At 32.3% G+C, this 22,859-nt stretch overlaps 1 protein-coding gene across 4 annotated transcripts in view; it reads right to left on the bottom strand.

Annotated features, from left to right (window-relative positions):
* Nucleotides 1-22,624, bottom strand: part of LOC132944689 (uncharacterized) — a 382,446-nt gene extending 359,822 nt beyond the window's left edge. For 2 of the 4 annotated variants that reach the window (XM_061014161.1, XM_061014160.1), the window contains exons 1-2: nucleotides 22,196-22,624; nucleotides 11,755-11,796 (exon numbers count right to left, since the gene is read on the bottom strand). The gene's annotated coding sequence lies outside the window, so the exon portion shown is untranslated. The remainder of the gene's footprint in view (nucleotides 1-11,754; nucleotides 11,797-22,195) is intronic. The other 2 variants (XM_061014163.1, XM_061014164.1) reach the window with 1 other exon arrangement.
* Nucleotides 22,625-22,859: the final 235 nt, after the last annotated feature.

Below are 22,859 nucleotides of genomic sequence, written 5' to 3'. Positions count from 1 at the left end.
TATTATCAGGAGGTGATAGTAGAACCACTACCGTCGCCGACCAACAGTAAGTTTTTAACATGACGACGGCATTTTTTGTCTCTGTCTTACAAATGTGTAACATAGTAAATTTACGCTCAGCAGATCACGTTTTAGCTTCATTAATTTAAAAATTAGATGAATCTACCTCTTACAAAACTCTATCGTAAAAACATTATCTGTGTTTTTTACAATGCCAATCAATTTTTAAGTGAGATATGAGCATTTTTGATTTATGCTATATTATTTGTACAAAACTTGCTTAGAAATAGAACTATCATAATAAAAACAACAGATAATGTTCATGCTATCAAGTTTCATAATAAGTAGATTCGTTCTCATTTTTAAACTAACGAAGCTAAACATGATCTGCAGAGCGTAAATTTGGTATGCTATGCACTTGTAAGATGGAGACAACTAATGCCAGTGTTACGTTTTCTTAACAGGAAAACATTTTTTTCTACAAAACTTTTTGCTACATTTCCTTTGTTTTGTTTTTTTCAGCTGATCAATAAAAATTTTGTTTTTAATTGATCTTAAACATTGGTAACTACTAACTATGGTGATTAGCAATTTTGTAGGGAGGGGTTGGAAGTTTGGAACACATGTATATGTGGGGTGAAGCACACATTATAGTGACTGCAGCCAACCACCGTGTCACACAAGCCCCTAAAAGAGATTTATTTATTAACTAAAAATATGTTTTTTATTTTATTTCTTTTTCTTTTGAACTGAGTATTTTTATATTTAGTATTGTATTATTTTTTATGTTGTATATTATACCTATTACATGTGTGTACAGTATGAATGATTTTTAAATTTTTTTTAGTTACTAATATATTCATACCATTAGAGCTCAACAAATAGAAATTAGGCGTCTGGGGTGTAAAGAAGAACAAGAAGATATTATGCTAAGTCATTTAAATAGACAATTCTGTGAAAATAAAATCATACTTTTTATTTGCCAATAATATTATATGAAATAATGTAGTATTAAAACATAAAATCAGGTAAGTCGCATAAAATGCTGAGGTTGCTGGTAAACTAAATGCAAATATAATATACCTAAGGGATTGAAAGGTATATATGGAGATTTACATGTAACAAATAGGTTAGGTTGGGTATACCCATTAGGTAACTGCACAAGAATGTTAAATACTACGTGTTTAGTGACTGTTTTGATCTGTTTGACCGATCTTTTGTTAAGTTAATTTAGTACATTTCGACTAATGTATGATAGATTAAATTAAATAATTTTTTTCATTTTTATAAATGGGACAGAACTTGTGAATATAGCATTTGTTGTCAAAATTAAGTATTTAATTAATAACTTTTTATTTACTAAAACACCGACAGCGCATTATTATGAAAATTGAATTGAATGTAGAAGTAATATGACTACAATTACTACAATTACTGTAAACTATAAATTTATTGATAGTCATACAGTGAATTAAACGTGTAATTTGAAATGTTTAATCAAACCAGTGGAAAACCACTTTGACCCTTGAAACCTATTCTTACTTTAATTGTTATTGAACAAATACACCATAATTAAAAACAATTGTATATTTGGCTATAACATCAAAAGTCAAAACTATCCACGAAATTCTGATTTCACCATCATTTGTACAACAATATTAACAACTACTGAACTACTCATGTATATATTATTGTATTGTACCAAACTGATATCATAAAATGTTTAAAGTTATATTATTTTATTGTTTAATAGAAATAGGTATTTGATTCATATTATCATATTTATACTTACAATTTACATTATCCTATATATAGGTAGGTAGTATATAAATTCAGGCACCCCATTTTGGAAACTATATATATTATGTATTTATTCATATAATATATAGGTGGTATGCACAGACCTATAAACTAATGGACAGCGCTTGGAGAGAGAAGTCAGGGGTATGATATAGAGTGAGTTAGAAAAGAAACAAAGTAGTAAAATTTATGCAGCTCCTTGTGCGGGCCACTTCACTACTCTATGTTCTTTCTCTCTCGGTTATATGGTTACAATATGATCGCTTGGCATTGATGGCAGGACTGAGTGGAATGCGCTGTCCATTCGTTTATAGGTATATGGTAGCATGTGCTTACGTCTTATATTCCATACATAAAAAAATATAAATACAATTGTATTTGTTTTGAAAAAATGTAGCCCCCCCACGTTTCAGTTTTCTAGATCCGCTCCTGTTGCTAATACGCATCATTATACACGGTGTATAGTCCATCGTGTTTTTACTGTTTATATTATTATTATGCCTAATACGGCAGAAAACACTATACTATGGTCCACACCACACGTCGCAGCGTAGTTGCAGCTATATAATATATACATATAATACCTATACACAATACACCACTGGCGGTCGGTTCGGGGAGTATGTGCAAATCGAGTTAAAACACACAGCGAATAATATTATAATATACGTCTAAAACGTAAATATTTACCCTCGCCGTCGAGGACTATCCTAAAACGTTTTGAAAATTACATTTAATTGTGTGTGTTTTACGCGCGCGCGGCCCACACATGTGTCTGCGCAGTTGTGTGTATAATAGTAATATAATATATTATATATTATGCATAACGCGATTCATTTTAATCGATACAGATGGTAATTATTTACCATAAACGTTCTAATATCTCATGTATATCGAACGAAACCGATTAAAAAATAATAACCGCGCCGTTAAACGTCCGACCGCGGTTTTCGCGATAAATCAGTCGATCCGATTATAGGTACCGTTTTTTATTTTTAATAATATTGTTAGTAATTATCTATAGTAATAATGATATGTGTTAATAAAAAAAAAAGGTTAAAACAATATTGTAAGTACTAAGTAGGTAACCTATACTACCGCGATTGTTCGCTGACCGTCACTGTGCCCAACCGAGACACCGTGCACAAAAAAAATCCTGCAGCATCTCATCAATATTATAATAGTTATTATTATTAATATTGTTATTATTTACACCTATACACAACGTATTGTTTATTATAATATTTATTTCCAACTAACAATAATTTATATACAGTGCAGCTTCTAAAGCTATGGATATTTAGCTATTTTTATATATTATTTATATCACATTTTTCTTGAGCGAAAATAACAGACAACGTCGGCTATAGATGGCTCGCATACCTATAATATAAATATATAATATACAGTCGAGTAGGTATTGTATACTCGAGTGCAATCGTTTTACGATTCGCGGGTGTGTTACGTTGAGGTGTAAAACAATACTCTTTATTCTTAATACTATAATAATAATAATACCTATAGTGTTATATTATTTGTCTTCTAAGTTACTATATATGTCGGTATTTTTTATGCGACTGCTGCTGTATGTGTTTGTTTTCCTCCGCAGTCGCTGCTCTTTTCTTATTATTAGATTTCCAGCGTATTTGTCGTTCATTTTATTAAAAATTGAACGAAATTCCAAAAACGCACGTTCATTCAGACACACATACTCCTCAAACGTAATGAAATACCTTTTTGATATGGCACGGTGAAATCTTAACAGATCTCATGGTTTTAGATTTCCGTATAGCATGCGAGACGAGATATTTAATTGAATTAAATATAACGCGTGTTCCTTTTTATATTATTTAATTTGAATGCTCCGGAAATTTATCTAGAACGTCACATTATTATTATTATTATTTCTCGAAAGACTTTAACCGGTAAGCATAATATATATTATAATAATAATAAACGGAGGTGAAAACATTCTGGTTTAATAATAATATTTTATACCATAAAATGATTTATATTAGGTATATCGTTTTTTATCATCTGTAAATTTGAACATTTTGGCGATAAAGAGGAATAATAGTTCAGTAATACTATATATTACTCTGCGCGTACATAGGTACGTTTGGGAAAGTCTTACCACGGGAAAATATACATAGGTCTTGCGTACCTATATGTATATTATAGGTATACTGTTATAATGATTAGTGATTACCTCAAGTCAAAACTTATTCGCGTTATAATATAATGTATAATATTATATACGTCTTAAAATACGAGCGTATTGACCTATATATTATTATAATCGAACGCTTGTTTTAATAAAATCGGATTATAAATAATTTCATATTACAATCACCCACGTGTGCGTTTTTTCCCCATCAAAAATTATACAACACATTTTTTAATTATGAAAAATATCACTAAAAGCTAACCGTTTTTAATCTGCATTTGCTTATTTGATTTCGCCGGAGAACATTAATATTTTTTTCAAATTAAAACCCTCGCCGAATCGTTTTATAAACGAAAACATTTTTTTTTAATAACTTTTTAACACTCTTTAGAGACGATTAATGTCATAATAATTATGATTGTCTCGACGTCGTAATACCTATATGTACGCATACATACATAAATATTATATTATATTTCGCGCAGACTTGAATTCTCAAGGAGATATTATAATAATATTATATACACATGGCACATGTATATTAATGTATAGAATATTTTATAATTTTCGTTGCGACTGTGTGTATAGTATTTATAAAAATAAAAATAAATGCATTCGTACGAACATATTACATACCGCACGTACACACGCCAGCCCCGCGGTTGTTCCTCACTTATACGTGTGAATATGAATTACACAGCACAAGGAAAACCTCATTTTGAATTCATTAATGAAAATCCTCTATTATAGTCCTCACTATACATATACCATTTCATCTTAACACGAGTTATATCATCCTTTGTACGGGGTTTTTCAAAGGTACGCGAACGCTTTTCAGATGAAAAACAAATGGAAATATAAAAATATCAGACAAGCCGTTATATTATACACGCGATGAATATTAAAAGAAAAAAAAAACATTTTTCCCGAATTTCACGCAAAAGTTCTTTGTCGCTTGGACGTTTTACTGTTTTATATAGAATTTATATTCGTCATTAAAAAATCAGTAAGGCAAACTTGATGAATCCATCAATGTCTATTAAATTTAATACATCCAATTATAATATTATACATTTTGTTAATTGATAATTATTATTATTATCACGAATCCGAGATGAGTTGTGTGACATGCATAGGGATTTTATTTAAATTTAAGTGTACACAATAAAAAAGAACAATACAATCAAAATAAATAAGTTCGCTTCACCGAACCCCCACAAAGCCAAAAACTTTACAATTCTAATTTTCTAAGATTTTGAATTGTTAGAAAAAGTTTTTAAAAACAACAGGTGTGACACTTATATTTCATACTTTCATTTTTGAATAACAAAAAACGATGTCTTGACGCTTGGACGCACAGTTATTTGACGAAATCTCAAAAGAAAGTCGACAGATATATTTTAATATTATTAAATTATCATACTTATTATTATGGAAGGACTCAATCTAAATAACAATAAAACAATACTAAAGACGAAATAATATAATAAAAAAAATATCCATCACAATAAGATATAGAATACTGCATACAAAATACGTCAAGTACTCAAGTGTATTATATCTATATGCAAATTGCATAATGCAATACATTTTTCTTGGTGTTTGACCAATAAACTGAAAATGGTGAATGTTTCGTACTTCAAGAACTTGAATTTTCCAAAACTTTCAAGTTGTTCTAAAACGTGGGTTCTGACTTTCTTTCGACAAAACTTTAGATAAGACTTTAATTTTTGCCGTATCTAAAGAATAGTAAATAGTCAGTCGACGAGTACTATATTATTATTATACCAAACATTTTACATTATATTATCAGATAATATAATTAAAATACAAGTACCCAAGTGTTCCTATATTTATACGCGAAACTACTTTTATACTTATATACTTTGAAACAGCTAATCTCAGAAACTACGAGACCTGGCTGTGTTTGTAATTGTCAGGACCAGGTTTTTATGAAAGAAAATTTTAGGAAAATTAACCCGAAAATTAGGAAATCTGGAAGACAAAATACAACAGCGGCGCCATATGTCATAATATATTTTTGTTTATTGAAAGGTATTGCCGTATAATGGTAATTTCAGAAGACTTAACGACTATTCAACCTTCTCGTGTGTTTATAATATTGTTTATCAATATATTTATATTTAATATTAATATTCACTATCCCGATAGTAACAGCGTTGTTTACGTTATTTGTTTCAAAAATTAATTTAATAATTAAAAACAAAATGTTCCTTATCTAATGTTGGGCGCTTAACGCGAGGGGCAAAAGGATTGCGATGTCATTTGAGAAAATACTTAACCTGATATACTTTTTTTTTTTAATTAATTACATATTAAGTAAGAAACAATAACTATCAATATGTTATTATAATCTATTTAATTCGCTTAACCAGATATTATTTCACTTAATAATTTATACCTATTATGTTATATTGTATATTGTTGTTCTAATGTTCTATTATAGGTTTAATCAAACTCAAACTAATTAATAGGTACTTCTAATTTTAAAGCGTACCTCTCTTATTCGACAACATAATTTAATATTCGCTATTGTTTAATATTTTTACCAACCAAAAACGACATAACTCACTATACTAATATATTTACTGTTACGGTGTTGGCGGTGAAGTTTTCGCTTATAAAATAATGTTTTGACACACGTCACACGACAAGAAGTCGAAGGTAGTGCGAACTCTTCTGAGTATATATGAAAGATCCGCGACCTAGTGTATTCTAATTTGACCGACTCAGTGGATCGATAAGGTTGGTTACAAATGTGGGTTCTTAGGGCGGCGGGGAGACACTTATCTCAGCCTGTTTTTCCCAGTTTTTATTTTCCCAAAAGACATTTTTCAATTACTGCGAACCATTAGGTACCTGACATCTTATTGGCTTGTGAATGATATTCTATTATATTGTTGCTGTTTTAGAATTTTTTATATTTATTATATAAGCAATATAGGTATGTACGTTTAGGTAATATGAGTAACCGGACATGTACTGATGTACTATAATTTACAGTAGTCGCCGCTTATTGTACTCACTTTGGGAACAAAGTACCTATATGAGCCCGTTAACCGGAAGAATCAATAAGGCGGAACTCAGTAGGTAGTATATAAACACGCACATTATAGTTTAATGACTATATTAACTAAAAAAGTATAAATATAATTTTAATTATAGATAAATCGTTTATATTTAGCGGGAATCGTACAAGTGTGTCTCACATATAGTTTATCTAACTCCCCAAACATCCGTTCGACCCGCGATCACCACGACGTTCGGATTGGCTGCGTCACGAACTTTAATATTGACACGGTATCATCTAAGACATGATGAATAATATCGGACATAATAAAATTGCACATTGAAGTTGGGTACATAACAACAAAATGAGCATAACATTTCACACCGGCTTCTATATGAAAAAACCTGTAAGTATGGTGCACGCGGTAATACTTAATATTTATAATATGTCATGGACTATGGTGCTATATGATGTACTGAAATTACCATAAAGCACGTTACGCGATTATTTTACCGAGGTTTTTCTCGGATTTTCCATACCCAGTACCCACCTCTATACATATGTAAATTTACGATAAATTCTAATTTTTAAATAACACGCTACAGAACCACGTATGAACTATCAGTATAAGTAGCTACGAGGAACCTGTGAATAATAATATTACAAATGACTAGTCGTGCATTATATAGGTACCTAGAGGCATTAGTAATCCTCGGGAAGCTGGCGTGGCATGGACGTATCGTATGTGGCTGGTGGGGATCAACACTGGTTTCTATACAATGCAGCTCAATCATACTGCACCTATAATACATCCAGGGCGTTTATATTCGAAAACGCCGGATTTAATTTCGCTATAATTTTACTGGAAAATTTGTCTTGAACAAAAAATTCGCATGAACATGTAGCATATTATATTTATAATAATATAATCGAGGATCTCCTGACAGACTGACCAATCAACGCATAGAGCGGATTCTGATCGGAGTGATACTATAGAGCCCCAAAACAGGTAGTTATAGTGATTTGACATTTTCATGGTACCTTCGTAGTTCGTACCACCATGCAAGCGCGCGCTAAGAAAAAAATGTTCCTATATTCGCATTTTAAAGAGGTGCTGTCACAAAGATTTTGAGATTCACAATGGAAATCGAAAAAAAATTGTTGCCATTCGGTCCGTTGCCACTGGTTACAAATTGTATTATAGTAAAAATTAGTATTTTTTTTTTATTGTATATTTATGGTTGCCATTGGTTACTCGGGCAGATGAGGTAAAATCACATGCATCAAATCGTCGAGTTTATTGAACAAATTATATTTGAAAACAAATATGAGAGTTTATTTATAAAATTATTTGTCTACATGTCTGTTGCCTATATACGCTAAAAAATTACTCGATCTATTTTGACGAACAAGTCAGATATCGTTCTTACTACTTCTTAGAGATATCAGAAAAGTGTAGAGAGTATAGTGTGAACCACTTTCGGGTATACACCAATAAGATCTGAACTAAGGTATACTGAAATCGAAATATACAGATATAACGCCGTATATTTTACGTTAATTGTTCATATTTTCCCGCTGACCAAGTCGGGTCATACTGCAGCAGCAGAGCAGCATCTAGTGTAGCTTAACTTCCCGTCTATGTAGGACGTAGGTACACGGAATATAACACCGGACGTATTATTTTCGGCTCGACTACGTTCCTAACGAATACTGATAAGTTTCAAATTTCAATTCATACCAATGACGTGACGAATTCCGTCCATGAGTTCTCCGGCGGCTCGTGCAGTCTGTATATTCGCAGTAGACACGAACTTTGACAAGGCCCCGAAGAAAAAATTCCAGCGGAGTCAGTGGCGGATATATCTTTGTTCTGGGGGTGGGAATTTCAAATCCACAGAGGTAATGACGTTCAACCCCTCCCATTATTTTATATTGTTATAATGTATAGTGGTGGTGAAAATCCCAAGGGAGGAGCTGTCCACCAATTACACCCCCCCTCCCCCCCAATACCCTAGATATACTGAGCGGTGTACCACTAAGATCATATACCTACGATTCCTGAGAGGCCAGTTCTGGTCACAACAAATTCGTCAATAAATAATATGTCGGCCTTCAGATTTCTCGCGGAATAACGAGTCATGATCGTCGCACGAGCAGCACGGTGATGAGAGCTATCCTGCAGACGAAACGGCGAACACCCCGTGTCGATATTTATTATCCTAATAAGCTGACCAAGGATAAAAAAAAACTCGCGAAATTCAAATTCGGTGATTTTTTTTTTATTGAAACGCGCTGTATATATGCACGGTGACGCGAAAACAGTTGGTATTGTATATCGCGAGATTTTCGCGTTCTAAATTTCGTCGCACTGCCCAACACTACATAAACATTTAATATTTATATATATGCACTTGCAGACGCTAGTGGCTATGATAACGAGGGGCAAAAACGCGAAAACGAAATCGCGACCATCGCGGTCGCGTAAAACCAAAATACTGAGTATACCGTAAACACTGTTGCGGTGTATAATAGGTGTGTGGTCGACATGGCAGCTTCGAGCGCGTTTATCGCGATCGGACCTCCGCAGGTATTAAACCTCACCGGATCGCTTCGGTGCGTGTCTGCGTAACAACTTCCCAGTACTCATCAGCGCATCGCCTTATTGTAGTGCGAGGGTCTACATTCTATAAGCCCCCGCGGTTCTCCGAACGCCGGTAACCACGGTATAAGCTGGGTATGCACAGCTCGGTGGCGGCCGTCACGCCGCGTGCGATACGATTTTAATACACAATATTATATTATCTCGATGCGATCTTTTGCGATTCGTCACCATTTAATTACGACGGATCAGCAATATAGTATAGGCTGGTCGCCGTCTGTTTTTTCCGCACCTGCAGTCTCGCACCGACTCGAGACCGGCACGACTTTCGACCGTATACCGGGTTATCGTGCGTGGGTATCCACCCGCGAGGGCACTTATTACGCCGTACGGTGCGACCAAGTCTTCTAGGAAACACCGCGCGAGGCATTACGAGCCTCAGCACTATACAATAATCACTTCCGACCCGACGAAACTCGCCGCCCTCTTTACGACTGCAGTTACGACGCGCCAGATCGCAAAGGTAGAACGCGCATCGGCCGCCCAATATTATTCACGCCGTGTTCGCGTTGTAGGTAAGTATAGCTGGTATATAATACACCATACGTTACTGCAGTTCTAGTGGTTTGTCACATCATTCGGCCATTAAGAATTTAATCCATATATTCGCGGGTAATTTATTCGTGTTCATCGGGCGCCTGCAGCAGGTTTGGATCAATGTTAAAACCTTGATAAAATATTCACGTGACATATTATTACGAACAAATAGTACCTATCACCGCGCGGTGCATTTTTATCGTCGCCTCGTATACTATTTCGTATAGAGTATATTATCGTTATGCGGTCGTGTATAGACTCTACGAATATAGGTATAGTGTGCTAAATTTTCAGCGTTATTATATTATTATATTGTATTACTGTGGTCGACAATAATCGTGTATATTCGGGTGGGGTGAAAGACAAAATAGCTACGAACATACAAGCTATACCACGAAATAATATGGAACTATATTATAAGGAGTACAAGTCCTCATTGCATAACTGCAGTTACGCCCTGCACTGCCTACTATAACATATTTCGATACTTCCATTCGTGGTTTTATTTAAAAAAATGTATTCTAATAATGTAGTATATGTGATTGATATTATATCAAAAAATGTATAGATTTTTGACATTTAATTTTTTTTTTTACGTTGTGTATTTGTGTAATTTACTCTGTGCAGGGAGTACAAAATATTAATGTGGGGGACGAGGTGGCCGAGCGGTCTAACGCGACGGATTCGGCACAGCCGGTCCGAGTTCGATCCTCGACCACTGGGTGGCATTTTTCTCCGTGCAAGTCACGGTGTCCGGAGAACAAGTGCCGCCATCCCCCCACCCCGGGGCATGGCAGAAGCCTACGGGTGCCCCATTAGAAATTCTGCCAAACACACACGTGTACCAACCTACCCAATACAAAAAAACCTACAGTGCCCTCCCCACACCCAATGGCCTATGTTGCCGCGGGTTACCCATTAAAAAAAAAAAAAAAAAAATTAATGTATTGACATAATATTGATATTGTATTTTAAGGGTAAAAAAAATATGTTTAGCGTAGTAAAATATATATTTTTTATGAACGTGGATATTTTCTTTTCTTTTTGGCTTAAAAATAATATAATATGCTTAATTTTGGTCCTTATCGCAGCAAAAAAAAAAAATAGTATCAACAATGCGTTAAGACGGCTATGGTTATATAAAAAAACTTAGTGACAAGAAACATAATATTATTATAGAATTGGAATTATTTTATTGGTATCGTATTATACATAATATTATTATATTTATAATAGTTCAAATTGTAGCAAACATATTATGGTTTATAGACTTATAGTGCATTGAATTTCACTCACGAAATAAGTTAATTAAAACAATTTTACCTATGAAGATATCTCAATTTCTTTAAGTCGTTGAATCTATTGTAGCATTGTTTCTTTTCTTTCTTTTTTTTAAGTTATCTCAGTCGTCGTTAAAGTGTTATTAACGTTTTATTTAAGTAAAACGGAGAACAAAATAAACAAACGTTTTAATTGAAGATCTACTCATTAACATTTACGTTCATTTTTTTTTCATTAGTAGCAAGCTTTTATGAAACAACAACTTTGTACACTCACCGTAGCATACCTCTATGCATTTCCTCTGCATACAGTGTTCATCTGGAAAATAAAAAAAACATTAAATATATAATGTAAGCAATTATAATATTTTATTGCGCTGTACTTATAATACGTCTCACACACATAAATACACAATGTGACAAACCGTGTATAGTTTAACGAGATTATTGCTCCATGCCCTAAACGGTATGAGTGGCACCTAATGTGTATAATAATTACGAATAAAATATAGAGCCAATTCGTAATATTTATGATTGTATGTGTTTATTTACTCGATTCAACATGGAGCGATTCAGACTGCAACATATACTATATAATATTCACCGTTCAATATTGATATCATGCACACATATTATGTCACTTAAAAAAAAAAAATCAGAGCAGCTATAATAATAATATTGTATATTTTAAAAACAATTGAAATAATCGTCAACTGCAATAACGTTTATAAGTACGAATTCGAGCAACCATTCAAACTACAAAATTGTATATATTCTTAAAATAATATTATAATTTGGACTAACTACGTTTTCGGTCACATTAGTTTTGTCAAGAAGTCTTGCGTATACGTAAATAGGTAATGGTTGGGTAATAGAAATTTCAACCACAGATTTATAAACTCCAAAGCCAGTGAGTGGCCAGTGGCCACATATCTTCGTCGGACACCACTATAATTGAATGCGGACTCTTTTGAATAAAGCCAGCGTACAAAAACTTATATCTGATCGCATTTCCAATGTCTATATACTGGCCAATTCACGTGCAAACAAACCCTTACAGTCCTATCACGGGTTTATTGTGAGTTATTGTTATTGGTTCTCCAATCTCGAAATATACCAAAATCCAATTCGAGCACTACAAAATATGTTCCCACGATATAGTTTGATAAAGTTAGTTATCTTCGAGTTTTAACTTTTTATAGTAAATTATCGTTCAAAATTAAAATACAGTAAGCAGTAGCTGAAGTTTGTTAGTTTTGAATCCTACATAATCCAATAAAGATTACATTAAATGAATTCATAATCCGAGAATAATACAGAAATTTAACACATAATTAAATAACTCTCATAAATATTTCATACTTATATTACGGTATATATCTATACATACTATGAAATGTATTATATTATATATTAATTAATAGATTACGAAGCTTTTTAAACGTCATAATATAGAAGTCAGATATTATATAATATGATTGGCCGTCGCTATAGAACTTTGTTTTAGACTTTTTTAAATAGTTCTAAAAGCCGTGTAGGATAAATTTAAAATGCATTATAGTAATATACTGCGATAGTGAAACCTGAAAATATGTATGTACAAATGAGCATTAATTTACGTACAATTGAACAGCCTTTGCTGTCCATCATAATTTTATCGTGCCATGACAAAAAAATCTAATTAAACATAAATCAATTTTAAAACAGATGACAGGTGCATGCCATTATAATGGACGTAAATTGAAATCAAAATAGATGAAACAAAATAATTATACAAGTTAACTTTAGCTTGGACATCAAATACTGTCTACAAAATATAAAATATATCAACAATCCGATCTCAATTAAATGATTCACAAAATACCTATAGGAATTATCTTAAACAACATGTAAGGTGGAGATGAAGAGCATCAAAAGACAAAAAAGAAAATAATCAACACAATTATATTATTATATTATTTTGTTCTCTATAACATGTACTTTACGTTAAATAAATATATATTATCATTATTATTAATATTATTATTATTATAATTATTATATTACTTCATCAAATACCAGTGTTAGTGAAATCAAAAAATTAATCCTAAAAACAAAAATATTATTATACAAAACAATAGACAACAGACCAGTAGGCATGGATTTCAGTGTACAAAATATGGGGTGTAATGAAAGCATTAAACCTTCGCACTATTGAAACATTAAAATCGATCTGTCTACGTCTGATAACTGCAGTAGCACGATGTACGTTACAAATGCTACAGAAGATTCCACGCCCAATCAACCGCTTTAACAGAAATCCATTAATTTCTGCAAAGTCCTCCAAAACCGTCCCTGCAGGTAATCAAATATGGCACTCGCAAGAAACTAGCCTGGAGACTATCAAAATTAAAACCGAAACTATATCGACAACAAATAATTTATTGTATGCGCGAAACACGGATGTTTCCTCGCCGTGTAAAATACAACGTAATCATACGCACCACATTATTTTCTTATCGTAAGTGATTTTAAAATTCATTGAAATAAAAAAAATGAAATAATTGTACGTCATCATAATACGAATTACGAGTGAAGAAGCTCCACGATCGTTTCCGATCTGTGGCGTACGTGTTTGATAGTTTCAATAAAATATATTTCAATTATAACATAGCAATATAGTGTATAAGTTACATTTTTAAAAGCATCTACCTACTATAGTGACACGAGTTTATACGATAATATACAACCAATGATAAATGTAATGTTATAATTCATAAAGATAATAATACAATACTTATCAGTTATCACAATGTTCATAAAATATGAACGTTTGTGTACTTTATACGTATATTGAATTTAAACAATAGCAACAGCAGTGTTAAATTATCGCCGAACTCGATATAAATCAGAATGTACGTGATTCCGTTAGGGAGGCATTCATTTTCAATATTAAGATTTTTAAAAATGTTATCGAAGCGTAATCAAAATATTTAATACTGTGACAAATAATTTAATGTGCACCTATACATCATAATATTGCGTTAAATATAACGTAAAATAACTGATATGATAGCGAAACGAACGTATTCAATTTTATTTCGATGGATTTGAATGGAAATGTTCACATAATATGTTTAAGACGGCAGCTAAACAGCTATAATTATTGCACGACACGTCGAACCAAAACGTTATGTGTAAATATAAACACTGAACTGCCTAAGTTGTGTATATTTTAAAACGTTTAGCTTTACAGCGTTTATTTGGAGCCAATTATTAATTGAACACCCCAATAACGTTACACCCGCGTGCGTGTGTTGTCCTCGTCTCACAAGCGTACGACATGGAAAATTTGCGTCCAGCAGAACCAATTTTGAGTCGTTAGCTTTAAAATATTATTGTAGTGAATTGACCGATTATGAGATTTTAGGTCGGGACATCGTGTGTTTTTTACGAAATATTTTACATTAATTAAATCACCGTAAAAAATTTATATCGTACAAAAACTGCAGTGGTATAGTGTTCTTACATTTAAGTTTGCTTGCTGTTAGGTCAACTTACACTAATATTAAAGCCAACAACACGAAATTGGTACTGCTAAGCGCAGGTTCGCGATGTTGTGCGTTTAAGACACCCTCCGTCTATAAACAATAAAGTGATTGTTGAATCGTAGGAGCAAAATAAAACTGCAAACGATATGAAACGCAAATAAGATGGGCTAGGTACATAATACTTAGTGATTTGAGAAAAAAGAACCCAAAACAGTTTTATATATTATTATTATGTATGTTAAAATAAATTACACAGTTTTTTGAGACTTTTAACCATCATTGACAAAAACCTAATTAACTTTTAGTTTAAATTAAAAATGTAATCTATTAAAAGTATAACGTGAACGCATCTCGAGATGTAAAAAAAAATTCTAAAACAAACTTCATAGGTTTGTAAATAATGGCAAAAAAATGATATCTATTTTTTTCCATGACCATAATACCACCGAGAAAATGTTTGTATAAATATATAGTGGAAATTCAAAGTTTTCGCCTCTCGTTATTTTTCTTAAAAAAAAAAATAAATAAGTAAAAAAAAGTGCGTTTGCAAAATAATGTGAATTAAGGTTAATTAAAACATTTTTTTTTTCAGTGTTTCTTATTACTATATTATTATGTACCTACCTACTTTATTATTAATATTAACAACTATGCGCAGCGTTATAGTAGATTGTTAAAATATTATTATGATAATTTTTATGGACTAAAGATAAAACATTTGATATTATTATTAATTTTTTATCGTTTCTGGGGTCATTGCAGAGGTATATCAATCCAAACGACTTTGTTTTTCCATCGAAACAACCGGCGGTGTATGAAAATCGTTTTCGGAAATCATAACAATAATAATAATAATAATAATAATAATTAGATCCGTATTATAGTATCATTGTATATTAATACTCCTAACCATAATAATATTACAATGTCGTCCGGAATCAATGCGTCAACTCTTTTTTACATCGGTAAAAGTAGATTTGATTTTAGTAAAGTAATCTGCTCATCGCGGCGGATTGTACGCGTTACAAGTAATTGTCAAGGCGTTAAAATCGCACAGGCTCTGCTGCAAACGTGTTTCGAGTTTGAAAAAATGTGTTTCAAAGACCATTTCAATAGCTATAATATGCTGTTTCGGTGTATAACTTTTTTTTTGCATTTTCTTCTTATAATATAATTTCATTTAATGGCGCTGTACCTTTAGTCTAAAATATAATAATCGGATTAAAAGAATCGTCGCGCATAAGAGTGTTATAGGAAGCAACTAAATTTCATAATATTATTGAAAAAATAGTACCGGCTAGTACACACCCTCACTTTCTGAACAAGACCAACTAGGAACAATTTTTAGAAACTACAGAAAGAATAAATAATATTTTACACAGGCTAAAAGCTCGAGTTTTAAACCGTTTCCTATTAAACGTACAGGTAATTTATCGAATTAAAGTTGTAGACGTTTTTATGAATTCTGAACTTGAGTTAACAACCAAACTAATAGAAAGCAACATTTCGCAGTAACAAAAAAATTGTTCCAACGCATTACGTGATTACGTGAATAACTCTTGTATAATGTTAATTCTACTAAATCACTGAGTTACCGACTTGAACAATCAACATGGTATATTACAGAATCGCTCTTGAATTATCCTTTTAACCTTATTGTTAATAATATATTAATCATTTATCTAACCACAAAAATTGATTTTGAATATATTGAATAAAAAAATGTAAGTATGTACAGTAATAATATAAAACACCTAATAAGATTTCTATCGAAAAATACTAATTAATCAACTATCAATCAAAAATCTGTGCATATAAATAAAAATTGTCAATTTTTTAACAAAAAAAAAAATTACAAGAATGTACAGTAAAAAAAATATTTTATCATATATTATTAATACCTATACTGACTTTGGCGCCTCTGGACCAAAGTTATAGTATACTCCCGCTTTTACTGGTCTACCGGTAGGTACCTAAACGGTCGTGGAATCCGTAGTACAAGTACTTTCCTTCGACTCGTGTCACATCTATTCTGACAATCCTCGGGAACGGCACCAGTGACAAATAATATTGTACGAGTATGCCGATCGGACGAAATGGCTAAAGTAACCACCGGTGCCAAATATCGGCCAAGTACACCAGTCGTCGGAATGAGGCTTAATGCCTTGGCGCGGCAAACTATAGACTCGTGGCCATTATATACATCGTCGTTGACACAAAAGAACCTCCTGTGTGCCAAATTTATGATTTTGAAGTTTTGATATATCCGCGGTGGATTCACGAAGAAATAAGCCAAACATGGATACAATCTCCTGTGTTATCTGCATCGTAGAGTTAATGAAAAATAACAAATAAATATTCTCAAAATCTGTTGCTGCCACTGGCCGGAGGTGAATGAGATGCGTGTATACCAAGGCTGGACAAGTTAATGATTTTTTTTAACTCAGTTAAGTTAAGTTCATATGCACCATTAACAAAAAGTTAACAGTTAATACACACTTTTTGTTAACTTTTTATTAAGTTAAAAAAAAGTTAATTTTTTATACAACGTTCGTGTACTTAATTTTTTTCCAACCCAACATTAAATTATAGACTATAGTGTTTATACTTTATACAGTATTTCCATATACGTTAGATTCGAATGATATCACGGTAAAATATTTTTCGACATGAGAACAAAACAGACTGAAATAGTGAAATATAAACAAAATAAATTACCTTAACTTACTTCTTAAAATGAAAAATTAATTGGTTGATTTCACGTTAATTAAAAAAGAAATTTAGTAAGTTAACAGTTGAGTTAGTGAAAAGCCAAAAGTAACTTTAACTTTTTAACTCGTCAATGCCCAGCCTATTGGTGTATACTAAAAAAAAACTGTATCACGGCCGTTGGAATTTGTAAAATATCTATTTATCTCGTCGCGGTAATTAATATTATAATAACGACGATGCACCGGGTAATACAACAATGACAATATTATTATTTTATAATAACGACGACGACGACAGTAATAATAATAATAATAATAATAGTAACATTAATATCAATAATAATATTATATTATTATTATTATTATTGTTACCTATTGTTATTATTAATAAAGCCGCCGCCGCCGTTCGGGTCGTCGCGCCGCGTTTATCGGCGACACGATATTATATTATACGGCCCGCACGGCCGCGCGCAGATGACCCGGTCGGTACTAAATAATTTAGTTGGCGAGCTTAAGAAAACGGCCAAGCGATACATGTACGTACACCCCGGATCCATTTGCAGATTACAACGATATATATATATATATATATACCTAAGGGATGAATAACGAGGAAGTGTGTAATACGCTTGTGTATATATATATATATATAGGTATATTATATTATATGTACTACTGCGTGTAATATGTGTACAATATACGAGTACCTATATACGCACCCACACACACCCACACATATATATAGTATATATTATAATATATGAAGCCGCAAAGGTGTATATAATATGGGTGTGTGTGTGTGTGTGTGTATTATAGTACGAGCCGTAATAGTTTTAGCACAGCGTCTGGTCAATTTCGGTACGCGAAATATATTATAATAATAATAGTTATTATTATTATTTGCCCCACGACAATGTGGAGGGGGGAGGGGTACGCGTGTAACGATACGACCGCCGCCGCCGTCGTAATAATAACATATTATTATATATCTTATTATTATTATTATGTGCTGTACACAATATCGACGCGATAATATAATTATATTATTACTATCGCGTAGGCTCCGTGCCGTTTAACTATGAATACGTATTATAATTATTATTGTAATTATTATTATTATTATTATCATCGCCGCCATCGTAATCATCATTAAACCCGTACAGACCGACGAACGGGCGCGCGGAAATCGCTTATTATAATAATATTATTATGACATGGAATTATAGATGTATGATAACAATATCGCCACAACACGACCCATATTTATAATATTGTGTTACGGCATTGGAGCGCCGCCGCCGCCACTCGTTTTCGGCGTGGAAACGTCAAACGGCTGTGTTATAATATTGCACACGTGACGGGCGACGATATAATATCACGACATAATATGTACCTACATAAGTTTACACGAGATAAATCGATAATATTTCGTTTCGCGATACATTTAAAACTTGGCGCATTTCTCAAAAATCGTATTGTTCTATGGTAAAAACTTTTCGAAATTTTCGCCACACTCGTCACGTCATTTCATTTTTTTTACTACTGCTGCTGCTGCTGCTCCTGCTGCTCCTGCTCCAGCTCCTATGAAATCCTAAATCCTATCTTAAAGATTAATAATATTATAGTCATCGAATTATTGTGTAATTGGAAGTAATACTGTAATGGTTTTTTTATAAAATATATTATATCATAATATTATGATATATACGTTGTTTGTGTTTTAGACGTACCTATTGTACCTGATGTACAATAGAATTTTATGCTTCGAATATTATGACTTTTCAATATATTATGTATTTTAATACAATATTCACAAATATCCATTACCAAATTATTCATTTTTAATTATAAAATTGTTCAATTATTTCAATTATTCAATCATTAATTATTTATATTAGTAAGTAGTTTTACATATTAAAAACTATTCAATAATAGAATTTGTATAGAATCTATATAAATACCATGGTATAAGCCACTCCATGAAATCCGATGTTTTCGAATGCATCGATTTATCTTTGCATTCAAAATACCGAGTGTTGAACGAAAAAATTCCACGACTAACCGATGATTGAAGTTTTTAAGGGTTATATAATATCTATAATTGTATTATTCATACATATCAATAAATAAATTATGTACCGACAACACGGCTGCCAAGGACATAAAGTGCATTCATTGAACATGTCAATACATATTATATGATTCAACATATAACAACCTTTAACCTCATCTGGCAAATAAAATCCAATAAGTATATTTTTAATGTAGAGACATACATTGTATGAGATCAGTAAGACCTAAAGCTGAGGAGCAGCGTGGGACGTTTATTCGTAAAACCTGAATAACACCGTTACACCAATATAAGATTTCATAAATTATTTTGAAGCCACTTTAATTAATAACATTATACAATTTAAAATCGGCGATTAAAAAATTTTAAATTTAGTAACAAACAATAATGACACTCAGATTGTCTAACCTAACCTAACCATCAAATATATTGTATTTCTATAACCATTCAAGTATAATAAATATTTATATTGTATTTTCGAATGTTTTTATTTTCTTAAACACCGTATAATATTTAAATTATACATTAATTTATTAATTAGGCACTTCTGTTACTTAAAAGTTATAAAAATGTGGATAATATTTTTTTCCATAAAATGCAATGAACTACCTACAACAATTAGGCTGAAGTGGGATAATTGTAAACCAAGAAAATAACGATTATTGTTGTTATTTAATTCTTTTTTTAGTTTTCTTATGATTTCACAGTTATTAAAATATTATTGTTAAAAATTTATCATTTATTAATATTATTTTTTTTTAATTAATCGAAAAACACTAATTGTAATAATTCCCTATTATATAAAAAATTATTTGCTATTTTATTATACACTATGGAAAAAAAATTAAAGGTCAAAGTACTGAAACATAGAAAACATTTTGGATAAATCATCCTAGGAGATTACGTGACATATTATAATGTTTAACAATATGGGAATAAAGCCCCAAAATTTTCTATCAAAAAAATTAATTTTAAATTTACCACAACGCTCAATTTGTGTTTATTTGAAATTATTTGGTGGTATTTTTAAGTTTATAGGACAAAGTGGCCAACTTCTCGTACATTACAGCCACTCCTTTTAAGGTATAAAAAAAATTACAAAAAAAATACAATCAGATTTTATCGCGAATTTCACCTATTTTTTTCCTGCCAAATAATGGACTTTTCCCGATATTAACAAACCCAAAGTACCAACTTGGTCCAATTATTTCCAATCGATTGAATTTGCTACATGAAAGACCAGAAACATATTTACCACCAGAGAAAAGTGATCGCCGACACACTATTGTTTGTTTTTTAACACGTCACTGTAAAACCAATATTCCAGTATTTCCCTTTGCTTTAAAAATATGGATGAAAATATATCCATGGCATATGATTGTTCTATGCTCGAATTCATCGTATACCCTAAGTGTTTATTATAATCAGAAAACTAAGATTAATACAAATCTATGATCCGATTAAATTACAGTTTTAGGCTTCTATAATGTTGAACATTTTTAATTGGAAATGTTTTTTAATGGAGGTCGGTTTAAGCAAACACGCGTTTCATGAGTTGTTATAATGTGAAATATTATATAGCTTAATTTTTCGCATTATAACGACTTAGAACCATTTGTATACACACTACTTTTAAATCTATTTATTACGATAAATCACATATTGTTTTGATATTCAGTAATTTGTATTCGATTCTATAACATATATTATACATAACGCAATACCATACATTCTACGGTTTATGATTGGACACAATTTATCCATATCAATGGAAAGTTTTTAAGAGCCGTCTACACTGTATTTACGCAACTATTAAATTATAATTTAATACGAAAATAACTTTATTTGAATAAAATACGTAAATAAAAACGCGCGGTAACAACATGGTTGATACAACAAACAAAATGTTATTAAAATTATTAAAAATTACATTAAATTATTAACGTGTAAACCGAAAAGAAAAAAATATATGTACCTATATAATATTAATACACCGTAACATGTTATAGGCACCTAAACATACGTGTTGTTTGTTGGACGTTTCAGAGAAAAAAAAATAACGTTATTTTTATAATGAATTTCACTACTGCGCGGAAAAAAATATGCATATACTGTTGTAATAATGAAACGTTCGAAATAATATTATACACATATTATTATCGCACATACATATAATATTAACAAGTGGATTTTTCCACGTCGACATTTTATTTTCAACGGTTGGTCGATTTAAGAATAAGCGAAAGAATTTAACGCGATCAAAATAAAAACAATTGTTGTATATCGGACAGAACGAAAAAAAACGTCGTGTGTCAAAAAACGGACTGGAAGAGTGTAAGAGGGTATAATAATGAGGGGCAACGGATTTTGGATGGGTATATATGAAAATATAGCAAACTCTTTCACCTGTTCACAGTTGGACGCCGAAGAACGGAACCCTCGACCGCGGGGCGCGATTACGCGCATACGACAATATATTATTATTATTATTATTATTATTATTATTATTATCACAATATTTATTTTTGTATTTTTTCACCGTTCGGACGCCGCGCGCGTGGTTCGATTTTTAAATATAATAATAATAATAATATCGTTTACTAATTATCAGATCCGGCTCGGGGGACACCGCACTGTCCGCTGTCGTGCCCGCGGTTATTATTATCAATTGATTATTTTGCCGAAATTTATATTATTTTTCGTATAGTCCAAAAACACGCTGTAGCGTTATCACGGCGGCGCGCGGTACGGATCGCGAGACGACTTCGGACGAGGCACACCACCGTTCGAGTGCAGCGAGAACACGCTCGTCGATAGACAATGTCGCGCGTTGTCTGCCGACCACCGACTGGACCGCCGAAGAAGCGGGCGCCTGTAGTACGCGCCGCCGATCCCGTCGGCCGCCGGCACACACGGCACGGCGGCGTGACAGCGCTGCCACCGTCGCCCCCCCCCCCCCCCGAATATGCCCTGGCCGGGCGCGTAAGGGGTGGGGGAGGGGTGAACGCTGGAAGAGGCGCGATTTAGCACACCAGTTTTTGACGGCAATATAATATTACGTCGCGTAGTC

Source organism: Metopolophium dirhodum, chromosome 5 (assembly GCF_019925205.1).
Source record: "Metopolophium dirhodum isolate CAU chromosome 5, ASM1992520v1, whole genome shotgun sequence".
Taxonomy (NCBI): Eukaryota; Metazoa; Arthropoda; class Insecta; order Hemiptera; family Aphididae; genus Metopolophium; species Metopolophium dirhodum.
The sequence above is the reverse complement of the archived record's forward strand: the minus strand, read 5'-3'. Positions and strand labels throughout refer to the sequence as shown.